Source organism: Lucilia cuprina, chromosome 2, assembly GCF_022045245.1.
Source record: "Lucilia cuprina isolate Lc7/37 chromosome 2, ASM2204524v1, whole genome shotgun sequence".
In the NCBI taxonomy this organism is placed as follows: Eukaryota; Metazoa; Arthropoda; class Insecta; order Diptera; family Calliphoridae; genus Lucilia; species Lucilia cuprina.
Window position 1 is genome coordinate 69856025 of NC_060950.1, and position 15439 is coordinate 69871463.

Sequence of the window (15439 nt, forward strand, 5' to 3'; positions counted from 1 at the left end):
TTCAGTTCTAGTTCAGTTCTAGTTCAGTTCTAGTTCAGTTCTAGTTCAGTTCTAGTTCAGTTCTAGTTCAGTTCTAGTTCAGTTCTAGTTCAGTTCCAATTCAGTTTTTGATTCTATTTTAATCTGATGCCTCAAATACATTATTGAGCATAAAATCAATTTAATATAAAAATCTACCGGTAGTCTCAAGATCACTCTTCGAGCTATCCACCGAAAATCAAAAAGATTCTTATACAATCATTAGACAGCTTAAGTCAGTTGATATTTATAGAAATGTAGAAACTCGTCGTATACGCCAAAATTAGTTTAGACCAAAACAGTCCATATAAATCCAGTTGTCAACATCTTTAACAATTACAACAACAAACTAACCAAGTAAACAACGACACACATCATCATCATTTCAACTTGAACATCATTTTTATTATAATCATCAGAACATGATATAACCATCTAAAGAAAAATCTTAAGCCCGGCCTTAGTTTTTCAATGCAATACATTAAAATCATCAACAACCTCAAAATCATCAACATTTTTCTCATTATTGCTATTGTCGTTGTTGTTTTTTTTTTTTGCTGTGGATCACGTCAACATCTCTTTACCATATTGGGTCACTTACTCTCAAGAAAAGAATTAATAAATAAACCACAAAAACAAAATAGAAAAAACTAAACTTCAAGTTTAGCTTAAATTAAATAAGCGGCATTCCATTCATTCAGCTCTAACTGCTGCTGCTGCCTGCTACTACGCCTCATGTATGGAGATCATTTACAAAAAGTGTCAAATTTAAAAAATTTTAATCTCTTTTCCTAGATCATTTTAATAAGACACCTATTTTTTCTCATTTCATTTCTAACATTTTGTTTAATGTTTTTGGTTATTAGAAATTTAAATTTTGATTCCATTTTAAAAAGGGTTTTATAATAATCTGACAAGGTGTCAATTGTGTCTGATACCGTGTATCAAGGTTACATATGTTTGGTGATCTTTTTGGAAAAAAATAAATATCAAATAAATTATGTAGGTATTTATTATTTTCTTTGATTAGTTTTCCTGTTTCAAGATCTTGTTCTTAGATAATACTTTTTGGGATTTAATAAAGCTTTCGGAAAAGCTTAATAATGTTAAAGGTTTATGATCTCTTCTTTTTTCAGAGATTTATTTAAAGAGCTGTCTATTTATTGGACAGTTTGTCTGATAAGTAAAACAATTCTTTAGATTTGAAAGATGTTTTGGATTTGAAAGATGTTTTAAAGATCTCCTTTTAGATCTTTAAAACTATATAAAATTAATTTCATATATCTACTACTTTTGAAGAAGATTTGACATTAAAATTGGGTATCACTTAACACACTTTAAGCTTTTTTTTAAATTAAAATATTTATTTTAAAACTTTGCTTTAATCTTATGAATTTTATAACCTAAGGCGTTAACCTTGCAACATCTGTTGCTATATATACCATACACACCTTTACCACAAACTTTCATTTCCTCTTTACCTCGATAATTTAATTTAGTTTCAAGACGAATAAAAAAAGCCACAGATCATAAAAAACTAAATCTCAGCAATCGCTTCATAATAAAAGCTACTAATTGCCGCCGACAAACTAATTAATTTTTTCTACAAAAAGGCGATCGATCTTAAACTGTAACAGAAACATGGCACCAGCTAGCCACCCACGAATTAAATAAAAAGTAACAAACACTCATTCAACCATCATAGCAAACGATCTGCCCTATACACGTTAGTACTTAAGACAAACATACATGAAAAGCTTTAGTTATATAAACAAATTTATTTGTATATATTTTAAAGTTTAATTTAAGATCAATTAAAATAAATTCTTAACTCTCACACACACAACTACATACAATTACGCTATATGTAAACAGAAATCGGGAAATGTTTTATGACGGCAATTAGAATAAAAAGTTTGATATTATAGTGATCGTAAAGTCAAAATGTAAATAGGAAATGACAAAGTGCTCTTAAGTAGAAAACAATAAAAAAGTTGGACAATAGTACTTTTCTGTATCATTAAAGAATGAGTTCAAAAATTGTTAGAAAAGATAGTTTAAGGATGTATAAATATATCTGATGTTCATGTTCTTTAATGATCCATACAACATTTAATGAATTTAATTTTAAAATCCAGCACATCACTTTTAAAGCAAATAGACAATTGTTGGGAACCAAAGATCCCTTCTCAGCCGTATGGACCAGATGATATCATCACATTTTCCATAGCTTTGTATATGCATTCTATTCTTTTATTTTCCTCTTTTTGAGGTCTTTGAATAGTCAAAAGAGGATTCTGTGGAGCTTTTATGGCTGAATAACATTGGAATACTAGACGGATGTGGTCCCATTGGGGAATAGTCTTTTGTCTAGTCTATAGTCTAGTCTATAGTCTAGTCTATAGTCAAGTATATAGTCTAGTCTATAGTCTAGTCTATAGTCTAGTCTATAGTCTAGTCTATAGTCTAGTCTATAGTCTAGTCTATAGTCTAGTCTATAGTCTAGTCTATAGTCTAGTCTATAGTCTAGTCTTAAGTCTAGACTTTAGTCTAGTCTATAGTCTAGTCTTAAGTCTAGACTTTAGTCTAGCCTATGGTATAGTTTATAGTCTAGCCTATAGTATAGTCTATAGTCTAGTCTATAGTCTATTCCACAGTGTACTCTTTAGTCGACCAAAAGCTTAATTAATACCTTTGCCACAAAAAAGTACCTTTATAACAAAATTTGAATGCCATTCTAAACTCTCATCCTAGTCGGTTCTTTAGTTACTGCGATCAATAAAAATTAATTTAGAAACCCATAATTTTTCTTTATTTCTCTTCTTCTTCTGTGTGTAATTTAAAAACAATAAATGTCCAAGCACTTTAGGAAATCTTTGATGAAATTATAAATCATTTATTGAAAACTATTTATAAACAAACATCTGATGGAATTGACCATTTTAAAATGATTGTTATTTTTCTGCTCTTTTTCAACTACAATAATAATAAACAATTGAATTTTGTATGATGATTGTTGTTGTTTGTATATTTATGAAAATTTATGTAAATATAATAGTGTGTGGATCTTCTGAAATAAGAGTGATGATTGAAATGTGTCTGTCCATTCAGACGTCTGTCAGTCTATATACAAGTGTGTTTTTAGTATAAATAAGTGTTTATATTGGCGCACGTCATTTTAGGAAAATATCAAAAGAGTAACAGAGTGATGAGGAAGGTGTGATACAAAGAGTAATGGCAATGGTTATAGTCAAAGAACATTGCTTATAAACTTTTGTAAAACTTTGAATTTAACTTCAAAAGCTTTTTTCCAAAAAAAGTACTTAGACAAGTTACTTCACATACTACTTTTGGATAAAACGGGTTGCAATGGGATTAAAAATATTTACATCTTCTTGCAACATGTTTTACAACCGTGGTTTGTACATATTTCTTTATTTGACAAGTTGTCTGAATTATTTTTAATCACACTGTATTATTTTAAAATTATTTTCCCATTGAATATATCCTCTTGCACTTTAAGTTAGTAGTAGCTAACGGGCTTTGAATGTGTGTATACACATTCAAACCTTCTCAATCATTTGAAAATTTAAATATTTTGTCAGTTGTAGTTAAAGTTTATATTAAAATGTCCAACACCCAAACTCAAAATATCCAAACAACCAGAAATGTTAACAAAAACAGACAAATACCCTAAAACTAAACAAAAATTAATCTCGTGGACACAGTCTCTGTCTCAAATCGTAGCTGACTTCAACATTCCAAGTCATACTAAAAACATATCATTCAATAGCCGAGAAGAAAAAAGCTGTCGCTAAATTGTTTTCATTTGTTTGTCAGCCTGAAAGTGATTGAGTGGACGAGCAGCAACCACTCTAACAACATGTCCAGACTGAAAGATGAAAAGGCCCAGTCAAAGAGTTATCTTTACAGAAGCTTTTTCTTTGGACACTATAAACCAACAACAACTCGTCTACGTCTACACAATATTGGTTATTGGTGATATGTCTTCCAAAACATACAGCAATTGAATATATGTACATATACTATGTATTCAACAGATACTTTTCTTTCAATAAATATTTTCATTTTTATTAACTGTTTGTAACCGTAGGAAATGTGTGAGCGTTTGTTGTTTTTTTTTTCTTATTGCTGTTGCTTACCAGCTGCTGTTTATGTGGATTTTGACGCCGATATAGAAAACGCGATCAGACATTCATGATCAACAACTCCAGCTATAATATCCATCTATGCAGCATCTACCAACCTCTACTGCTTTTTTTTTTAATTTTTATCAATCTCAGTCAGTTGTAGTTTATTTCTTTTGCAAATCTTTTCTTTAACTCATATGGCTGGTTGGTTGGTTATTGGCTTGGTCTTGTTTAAGATTTAGTTGAGCAAAAATGTTAAAAAGTTTTGCTATGAATTGAGAAAAAAAGTGTGTAGGAAGACGAGTTTGTTGTATGCTTGTGTATAGATAGATTTATATTTTTGCGCCACTTTAAATCGCCCAAACCTAAAATCAAAAATAGTTACTGCTACCAGTATATGTACGGGTTTCAAATGTTTTACACTCATAAAATTAGGATGGAATGAATGATTAACAGTAGTATATAAATAACTATCTATCTATTTATCTATCTATTTATTTATCTATCTATCTATCTATCTATCTATCTATCTATCTATCTATCTATCTATCTATCTATCTATCTATCTATCTATCTATCTATCTATCTATCTGTCTATCTGTCTATCTGTCTATCTGTCTATCTATCTATCTATCTATCTATCTATCTATCTATCTATCTATCTATCTATCTATCTATCTATCTATCTATCTATCTATCTATCTATATATCTATCTATCTATCTGTCTATCTGTCTTTCTGTCTATCTGTCTTTCTGTCTATCTGTCTATCTATCTATCTATCTATCTATCTATCTATCTATCTATCTATCTATCTATCTATCTATCTATCTATCTATCTATCTATCTATCTATCTATCTATCTATCTATCTATATATCTATCTATCTATCTATCTATCTATCTATCTATCTATCTACCTATCTATTAATCCGCCCTCTTGTTTCTAACAGAGAAAACTGCATCTTAAATTTTACCAACATTTTCCTTTCGAGTGTAAACCAAAATTGAGGAAAATTTTCCTAGACATAAATGATCAGTTTTCAACACAACTATGTAACAGCCAAAAGATGAATGTTACAAATGTTTTCCAACAAAGATTACTCTCATTTGTCGTGTTCACTTAATAAAATGAGAGTAAAACATTTACGACCAACAGTTTTTCCATTTTTGTTCCCCAAAAAAAAACCAACAATGAAACATGTGTCAGTTATGTTAATGTTCGAAACATACTCTCATAGATTTTCAAATTCAGATGGGTGTTGTTGTTTTTGTTAATGTATGCCGTGTTGCTATTGCTGTTAATCAAATAACTTGACTCCAAATACAAGTTGTAAAGATTTTGGCGCCTACGCATAAATTTTATTTAGAGAGAAGAAGAAGAAAAAAGTTCAACACTGGTTTTGGGGAATTTTTGTTGTTTTTTTTTTTTTTTTTAAATTCTTCAGGAGATTTTCATTTAATCTTACATTTAATGTTTTACCAAAGAAAAAAATACAACAATTTGCTTATTTTGCGGTCAATCATGATTAAAATTTCAACACAACAGAAACTTCAAAAGCTAAACAAAAAGAAAAAAAGTATTTAAATCTCAGCTTAAACAAATGATAGATGGCGCTTTCTGGGAACTGAGAATGTTTGTCTATTTGTTTGAACACTTTTTTGACACTTGAAGTTTTTTAACAATAAACTTCCGGTATGTATGGAGCGATTTGAAAATTGTTTAGACATTAAATTTGAAGGAAATATTGTTGGTTTGCTGGATGTCAGTATAAAGTGTTACAAGTTAAAAGAGTTTTGTTTTGTTTTTTGACATGTCAATAATAAATTTGTTAAACAAATGTTGCCGGTAAAAAGCACTTTTAACTGATGACATAGAAAATCGTGGAAAACAATTGTTAATTATTTTAAAATTTTAAATGAAACGCAAACTTAGAGTTTTGTATCCAAACTGATCAAAGTTTTTTAAAGTATAAAGCTTTGATAATGTTTAGAAATTAATGGCTTTCTCAACAATTAGATCATATGACGTTATGCTAAAGATTAGTATTTAGAAAAAAAAAAACTGGTCTGTTTTCCCCTATTTGTTTAGACTGAATTTGTTCATCTGGTTTTTTTTCTTAAAAAAACTTTTTTAATTAATTTTCTTTGATTTTAATTAAATATACAAAATAAGGTAAATTAAAATTATTTTAAATTTATTTTCAACGCCCACCATGAAATTTAGCTTAACATTTTTTAATACATATTATTTTATTTCTATATTGTTTAGCTATTAATTTATTTACTTGTTTATTTAAAACATTTTTATAATTTTACAGGCAAATTAACAAAGTTATAAAAATCTATATAAAAAAACTTTGAATATTTAATTACCATTTAGATTGATTTATAAATTAGAGAAAAAGTTAAACGAGTCGGTTGGTACATGCTAAACAGAATTATTTCAACTAAGCATTTTGGTATTTCCGTCTAATAAGAATTATAATAATAATAATAATAATGAGAAAAAAAGTTTAGTCTATTATTTAAACAATTTCAAATATTAAACTAATATCTCTTATAGGGTACTTGCTTAGAAACAGCAACAACAAAAACCTAGTTATATAAACAAGAGGGCGTCAATGTTAATTTTTATTTTGATTTAAAAGTTTTAATAAAAATTGTATATAGACAACAAATTAATTGTCTGTTGTTTGTATATTTTGAAAGGGATTTATTATTTCATTACCTTCATCTACTGCCTACTTAAGAAAATCTCTAATAAAAATCTATGGTAACCTGTAATTAGAAATTGATAAATTTGAAATTTTAGCTTTGTAATGATAAAATATTATAATCATTATTATAGATTTATAACTTAATTATAGGAATCTTCAGCTTAGTTTTGAAAATTACTAAGTAGATATTCATTTAAATGAAATCTTAAATCAACAAATTACATACACATACAAGTATGTATTTATAAGAATGTATATACATATGAACGATCTCTATAAAGTCTTCAAAACCTTTAGCACCAAATGTTTATTATTTAAATCTCAATATTTTCGAAGATTTTTTAATATTTTTAAAATTATTTTTAGAATGAAATAGGTTTAAGTTATGATTTATTCACATTGGTGCGAAATTTTTTTTATTGATGTAAAGTTTTCATATTAAAGATCCAATATTTACCAAACGATCGATCGAAAGTTTAAACATTTTTAAGCAAATCTATGTTCAAACTACACTATAGAATAGACTATAGACTAGAATATAGAATAAATTAAAGACTATACTATATACTAGACTATAGACTAGACTATCGACTAGACTACAGACTAGACTATAGACTGGACTATAACTGGACTATAGATTAAACTATAGATTAGACTATAAACTAGACTATAGACTAGACTGTAGAATAAACTATACACTATACTATAGACTAGACTACAGTCTAGACTACAGACTATACTATAGTCTAATATATATAGACTAGACTATAGACTATATTATAGACTATATTATAGACTAGACTATAGACTATACTATAGACTAGACTATAGACTAGACTATAGACTAGACTATAGACTAGACTATAGACTAGACTATAGACTAGACTATAGACTAGACTATAGACTAGACTATAGACTAGACTATAGACTAGACTATAGACTAGACTATAGACTAGACTATAGACTAGACTATAGACTAGACTATAGACTAGACTATAGACTAGACTATAGACTAGACTATAGACTAGACTATAGACTAGACTATAGACTAGACCATGGACTAGACTATAGACTAGACTAAAGATCAACAAAATTCAATTTAAGTAAAAATCAAAATATTTAAAAAAAGAATATTTTATAAAAATCCTCAACTTTTCTTGAAATCTTAAAATTTTTAAAAAATCTTTAATTTTTCTAAAACTGTAAAATTTTTCTAAAATTCTAAATTTTATGAAAAATAGTTTAAGGCAATATATTATTCTTTTTTAATTATCTTAATTAAATTAAATCTCAACTTTGTAAGATTTTCCAACAAAAAAAATGCAACTAAATTAAACAGAAATAATTAAGGAAATAAAAACAACAATCATACAAAACTTACATTTTATCATGACAAGTTAAAATTCCAGATTTGTTTTTTTTATTTTCTGATCCGCTCTGGCTTAAAAGTAATGTCCTTTTCTTCCTCTTGCCTTACAACCTCGGCACAAAACTTTTCACTTTTTTATAGGTTTTAAATGATTTTAACACACGCAATTTTAACGATCGTCATAAGCAACAACTGACAATTGCCAAACCAACAACATAAGAAAAAGAAATGATTAAATAAAACGAAAAAAAAAACCGTTAAAATCGGGGGAAAATAAAGAATTTAGATTAAGAAATCGTGTGGTGAGAGTTAAATAAATGTTTTTTTACTTAAAATTGCAAAATATTTTCTTATTTTGTATTTTTGTCCGATATTAATGTTTTTAATGTTTTAATTTAATTATCAAACATTATTTATAGAGCAAACACACACTTAAACACTGTGATCATAGATAGTTCCGTTCGAACAAATATATGTATTTACTTAAGCATAGACATTTATCATTAACATTTCGTAATTTACACTAATAATAACAACAACAAAAGAGAGATGGACGACGACAAAACAAACGTTGTGATTAAATGTTTTTTTTTTGTAATTTACAAACACCTCACAAGATTTACACAGATACTTGTTGATCGTACAACCTGGCAATGGACCATTTATTTATCAATCCATACAACCAACCAACCAACAAGCAACCTAGTACCACAACAACCCACTCTTGTTTGCTTTATGCTGCTTGCTTGATATGGACGCGATAATAATGATGATCCTATTTAAAGTGCCAAAAGTGATTTGTGAAATCTTGCGCAGCAAAAAAAAACTCATAAAAATTAAAATAATATTCCATTAGCAAATAGACACGCACACTGGCTGGCAGACGCACCTCTACAGCCAGAAACCAGAAGAAGATGAAAAAAAACTCTATTTAGTTGACACTATGATGAGTTAAGGCCATCATTCAAATTACACATTTTCCGACACACAAAAAGTCTTTAAAGCAAAACTATCACTAGTGCCAAATAGTATCATCACTCATTTGTATAAAAAAAGCAGAGGCGAAAATAAATTGTTAATCTTAGGTGGTCAGGTTTTGATCCGTTTTTATGACATGACCTTTTTAATTGTTATAGTTTTATTTAAATTATTTTTTTTTCTTAAATAATTAAAACGATTTATTATTAATGCTTTATATATCACTCGCGTTTGTTTCACCTTTTATTGCTAAATTTTTCGTTTTTTTGATTCGATTTCTTTCTCTAGATAAAGTTAAGAATCCCCGACTGCTTTGGTCAAGGTATAAACGTTGACTGACTGACTCTATGGATAAATAATCATAACAGAGCAGCAACAAGTCGTAAGAATAAAATTTGTTTTTTGTTATTCCTACTCACTACAACGTTGACGCTGATGGCGATGATGTTGTTGTTTGCTGTTAAAGGCAACAAGGTGCTCACTTACACATGTTGGCGAACATTGAACGCCTGCTGTTTTTGTTGTATGTGTGTTTTTTTATTTTTTTGTTACCAACAACCACCACTACTCCCTTTAGTGTTTACCAAGAGTTATAATAATTTCCAGTTCACAAGATCCATCCACACATTCGCTCTTTTAATTTAAATCACATATATTATGTTTTATTGTTGTTTTTGTGGTACGTTGCATAAATACTTACATACTCTTTGTTGTAGTAAAGGAAAAACAAAACAAATCAATAAAAAACAACAAAAACAACATAGTTTGTTTATCTACTCTTTTAGTTATGCTCGAATTTGTTGTGGTTAATTCTGTTGTTGTTGTTGTCGGTGAGTATTGATCTCTATTCGATTATTCTCATGTTTAAAGTTGCCATGTAAAGTTTTAATTGATTTTTCTAATGAAAATAGGGAAACCTATAATTCTTCTGACGGATGATAATGATCGCTATCTGATCAGGAACGAAAACTTTAGTTATTTATAATAAATTGGCTCCGGTAGGTTAGTGGTTAGTGTTCTAGTCTGGTAGACCGCAGGTGGTAGGTTCGATTTCCAGATGTATCACTGGTAAAGAAGCGCACAACAGGCCCGATAGAGGCCTAGGTATATTTCATCAGATTTGATGTATATCCTCCTTTCAAACTAACTAACTAACTACTTTAATAAACTAGATTCCTCAGCATGAAGCTGACTTTCTTTTGAAGGAAAAGGTGGAGTGAGATCTGAACTTGTCTGATCAACAGCGAAAACACATTTGACGTTACATATATCGGAAAGAAAAATTTTGATGTTTACTGTATGTATCTTACCTCTAATTCTAATGTTTATAAAGAAATCTTTCTCTCTTTCTTCTAGCGAAGTAGGAGAATGAAGATCTGGAATGGTAAATAGAAGTGGACTGATCGGACCATTATGTACAATACTGATGTAACTTTATGAGACTTCGACAATAATCTTATTATGGTAGGCGGACTGATGGCATTCAGACAATAAGCTACAAAATATACACCCTTAGGACAGTTTCAAAATAGGAATTAGTTTCATGGTATAAACAAGAGATACAAGTCGATGTAAAGTGATCGTCAGCGGCGGCGCAACAAATTTAGGTCGGCGGCGACTAAATTGTCGGCTAAATGTAACTTTTTTTAGAAATTGACCTTATAAGCTTAGCTTTTAAGCCGAAAGTAGTTGGTGGCGGCATGGTTTGATGGCCAAAGTTTGGCACTTAAGCATCAAAAAACTTTAAGGGCCCCAGTAAAAACGGTAATAAGCAAATGGAATAACTCATAAGACTTTTGCAGGAAGACATCGAAAAGCAACAATTATCCGACTCCTCATCAATTTTAAACAAATTTCGGAACATAAGCAACAATTTCCAATAAAAAACTCAAGGCATTTTATTTTACCTTTGCAAAACTTAAGCATTTTTCGCTTTCACTTTGGCAACTCTATTACAAAAATATGTTTACCTTTATTTCAAGTATTGCATTTTCAACTCAGAGATACAATATCTCTCGTGTTTTAATATCATTATTACGATATTTTCTCAAACGCCCACGTGCTATTTCTGCTGTTGCGGCTGCTGCTGCTGTTATGTAGCAGACAAAAAGCTACTGTGGCTGCCGGAACCACTGACTCTGCTGTTGATTTGATTTCTATATGTTGTTGTTTACTTGATCACTCACACAAATAACAACAAAAACAAAAACTTAAACTGCTGATATACAGAGAGTGTGATATTTGCATTTAGTAACAAAAATAACAAACAAATGCAGAGGCTGTAAAATAATTGCAAAAGCGAAGAAAAACAATAAAACTAGATCCTCTGACAGGCTGTCGTATGTCATTTGTGGTGAGCAATGTCATCCAACTTTACTAATACTTATGTATGTATGTTTGTATGTACGTTCAGGCTGCTGCTTCAGTGTATGAAAATATAATAATAATTTCAAATCCATGTTTATATCTTTGTACTCGTAGTACCTATGTGCAGTAGTGGATTATTGCCGGTCTACCAACAAATCGAATTTGTTGCGCCAATCAGTAGCATTCAGTCTTTGGAAGCTTAAGATTTACTTACATTATGTTAACATTTACACACACTCGTATTTCTTACAAACTTTTGTTTACAAGTTTAAGTAGTAAAATGGAAATTTATTTTAGTTTTCGAAAAAACAAAGAACAGAGCAACTGGTAACAAGAATTATGGACAAGATGGAAAAAAATAGTAAAACAAACATGTGCGTTTGGTTTTCGTTTTCTAAGAAGTGGAAAATAGTTAGAATTTTTTTTAAACCGTTACTATTTTTACGATTTTAAATAGTTGAGTCAGTTTTGAAAGTAATTTAGTGTTAAGAATAACGTTTAACGTTCAATGAGAGATTATGGTGTAGACTATTAAAAGGTCTATTGAAAAGTTCATGGACTAGTCTACTGACTAGACTATGGACTAGTCTATTGGCTAGTCTATTGACTAGACTAAGGACCAGTCTATTGACTAGTTTATGGACTAATCTATTGACTAGTCTTTGGACTAGTCTTAGTCTAGTATATTGAGTAGTCTATGAAATAGTCTGTTGAATAGTCCATGGACTAGCCTAGTAAATATTCTGTGAACTAGTCTATTGAGTAGACTTTGAACTAGTCTGTTAAATAGACTAAGGAATAGTCTATTGACTAATCTATGGACTGATCTAATAACTCGTCAATGGATTAATAAATAGTCAAAGTTGTGTATGAACTAGATTGTTGTCTAATGTATGGACTAGAATATGGACTATTTACTAGTCTATGGAATAGTACATATACAGACTAGTGTATGGCAAGTATCTAAAATAAGTTCAGTCTATTATTAGTCCATGATTTAGTGTATTGACTAGTCTATGTATTAGTCTATGAACTAGTCTATTTACTAATAAATAGACAAGTCTGTTAACTATTCTATTAGCTAATCTAGTTAGTAGTCTATGAAGTAGTATATAGAATAGTATTTGGGCTAGTCTTTTAACAACTAGTTTATGGACTAGACCATTGACTAGTCTATGAAATAGTCTATTTACAACGATATTTTTGGTCTTTACAATTTAACAAGACCATTTTTTTGGCAAAAACTGCAATACCTACTCAATTATGTGAACCTTGTATTGAGCTTACAAATTATCATAATAATAAGGAATTTTTACATTTAAACAAATTTTAATTAAATATTTATTTTTCACTATTTTGTCAGTTTTTAGTGTCTTTGGTTAATTTAACTTAATTTACCTTCAAACTAATTAACTCAAATATTTAAAAATTTAAATTCCATTCATAATTTTTACAATATCGCCTAAATGAGATATTTTCATTCATGCTTAAACTAAAAAAAACTATTTCTGCAATTCAAACTAATTCATGTAAATATTTGTGTAATTTTTACTTTAAATAACACAAATTTTTTATTTGTTTAACAAATTTACAACTGTTTTATTTACTTAAAATATTAAAAGTCTCATTTTTTAACAATTAGGGCTTTACAATTCAATTATGATCCCCCATATAGATCTTCACTATGATCAACAAAAATGTCATACACTTTACAGAAAATTACATGCTCTACAAGAGTAATTTCAAAAGATCGCAGTGTTCGATATTGAAATTTCTATTTGATAGTAAAAATTCGCATAAATTTTGAAAATCCAAACACTATATTGCCACCAGCATTTTCAATAAAAAAAATTCTAAAATTTTTTATATATTCTTTTTAACACAAAATTAACATTTTTCTTTGTGATTCCTCCAAGGTGGGTTGTAGAAAAGACAATAAATTGTTCCAAGTTGTGGGAAACTGCTATAAAATAACTTGAAAAGGTAATTTAAAAATGATCATAATTTTCATTTATATTTGACAGTTTGAGTATTGAAATTGTTATTTATTTCAAGATCAAATGACGAGTGGTCGTCGTTTACCAAACAAACCAATTAAACTGAACTCCAAACGTAAAAGTGTAAAAATTCCAATAAAAGTGAAAATTATTTAAATGTTCTCCCTCATTTCTATTTTATTTATTTATATTTTTTTCACCAACTTCAACACTCTGCTGGTAATCCAAATGATCATCATTTAATTAATATGCATTTTCAGAAAAAAAAGAAAAAAAAAATAACTTAATAATCCAATCCAAAAACCAATCCAATCATATCATAACAACAAAGGTGGTATGCAGTTCCATAAACAAATGAAATCACGACATTTAAATATTTTAACAACAATAACAATAATGAATTGAAAATATCTGCCTTTGTCACCTTTAATATTCAAAATGTTAAGAAAATAATGATGAATAATGACAGCGTGTGATGAGTGAGCGTATAATGTCATTCATTGGTGGGGATCCATTCAAATGCATTCATTCGTATTTACACACATTCACATTTTAAGTCACAAAATTTTTTTCTTAATAAATAGACATATTCATAGAGTGAAGAAGTGTGGCATTTTGTGGGCGGCATATGGGGACATAAATCGTGCCAGATTGTATTTACATTTGAAACAAAGTCAGTCAGTCAGTCAGCTATACAACAGCAAGTGATTTTGATAAAGACATTAGTAAAATAAATAAAAACAAAATATAAATTTTGAAAATATTAAATTATTAGTTTTTTTGTAGTATATTTAGCTTGTTGTTCTTCTTTTAAAAGAAAACAATATTATTTGTTTGAGATGCTCTTAGAAGAGATGGTATAGTGATCAAGATAATCTAGTGAATCTAGTCTATAGTCTAGTCTATAGTCTAGTCTATAGTCTTGTCTATAGTCTAGTCTATAGTCTTGTCTATAGTCTAGTCTATAGTCTTGTCTATAGCCTAGTCTATAGTCTAGTCTATAGTCTAGTCTATAGTCTAGTCTATAGTCTAGTCTATAGTCTAGTCTATAGTCTAGTCTATAGTCTAGTCTATAGTCTAGTGTATAGTCTAGTCTATAGTCTAGTCTAGTCTAGTCTAATCTATAGTCTAGTCTATAGTCTAATCTTTAGTCTAGTCTATAGTCTAGTCTATAGTCTAGTCTGTGGTCCAGTCTATAGTCTAGTCTACAGTGTAATATGTAGTCTACTCTATAGTCTAGTCTATAGTCCACCCTATAGTCTAATTTATAGTCTGATCTTTATCCGATTCTGTAGGCTTGTTAAAAATATATTCTATAATCTACTTTAACAACTAGTCAGTCATATAGTATATTCTGTATTCTAACTTACCCAAATTTTGCCACATGCCTTTTTCAATATCATCAACAAAGTCACCTAAAGTCTTGTTATGATAATTTATCATCATCATCTACATCATACATGTGTGGCGCTGTGGTACGACTTGTAACACTGCTCATGCCGGTACTGTGTCATCCACTGCAATGCGTGTGTCTTTTGGCTTGTTGCTTCTATTAGTAGTGGTGTTGTTGTAGTTGTTGCTTTTTTAAATAAATAGTATCTATCAGATGTGTAAGTGCAGACAACAACATTTCGTATTTAGTTTATCTTCGTGTTTGTTGTTGTTTTTGTTGTGGTTTTGACTACTTGTTGTATCTGTTGATTAGTTGCAAAATGGTCTGTGACACAATGTGACATAATGAAGAAAAATCTTCCTCTTTGTACATATCAAATACACAAGACACTCACATCATACGCATGCAAATCATATATACATACATTGTGCCACATATAACACATAAA

The 15439-nt window shown here is 29.2% G+C and overlaps 1 long non-coding RNA gene across 1 annotated transcript; it reads right to left on the minus strand.

Moving 5' to 3' along the window:
• Positions 1–4149: 4149 nt before the first annotated feature.
• LOC124420091 lies at positions 4150–9597 on the minus strand. Its single transcript, XR_006941023.1, has 4 exons — positions 9475–9597; positions 8269–8448; positions 6899–6948; positions 4150–4534 (listed from the first exon to the last, which is right to left on the minus strand). It is a non-coding gene; the product is annotated as an uncharacterized LOC124420091 (long non-coding RNA).
• Positions 9598–15439: the final 5842 nt, after the last annotated feature.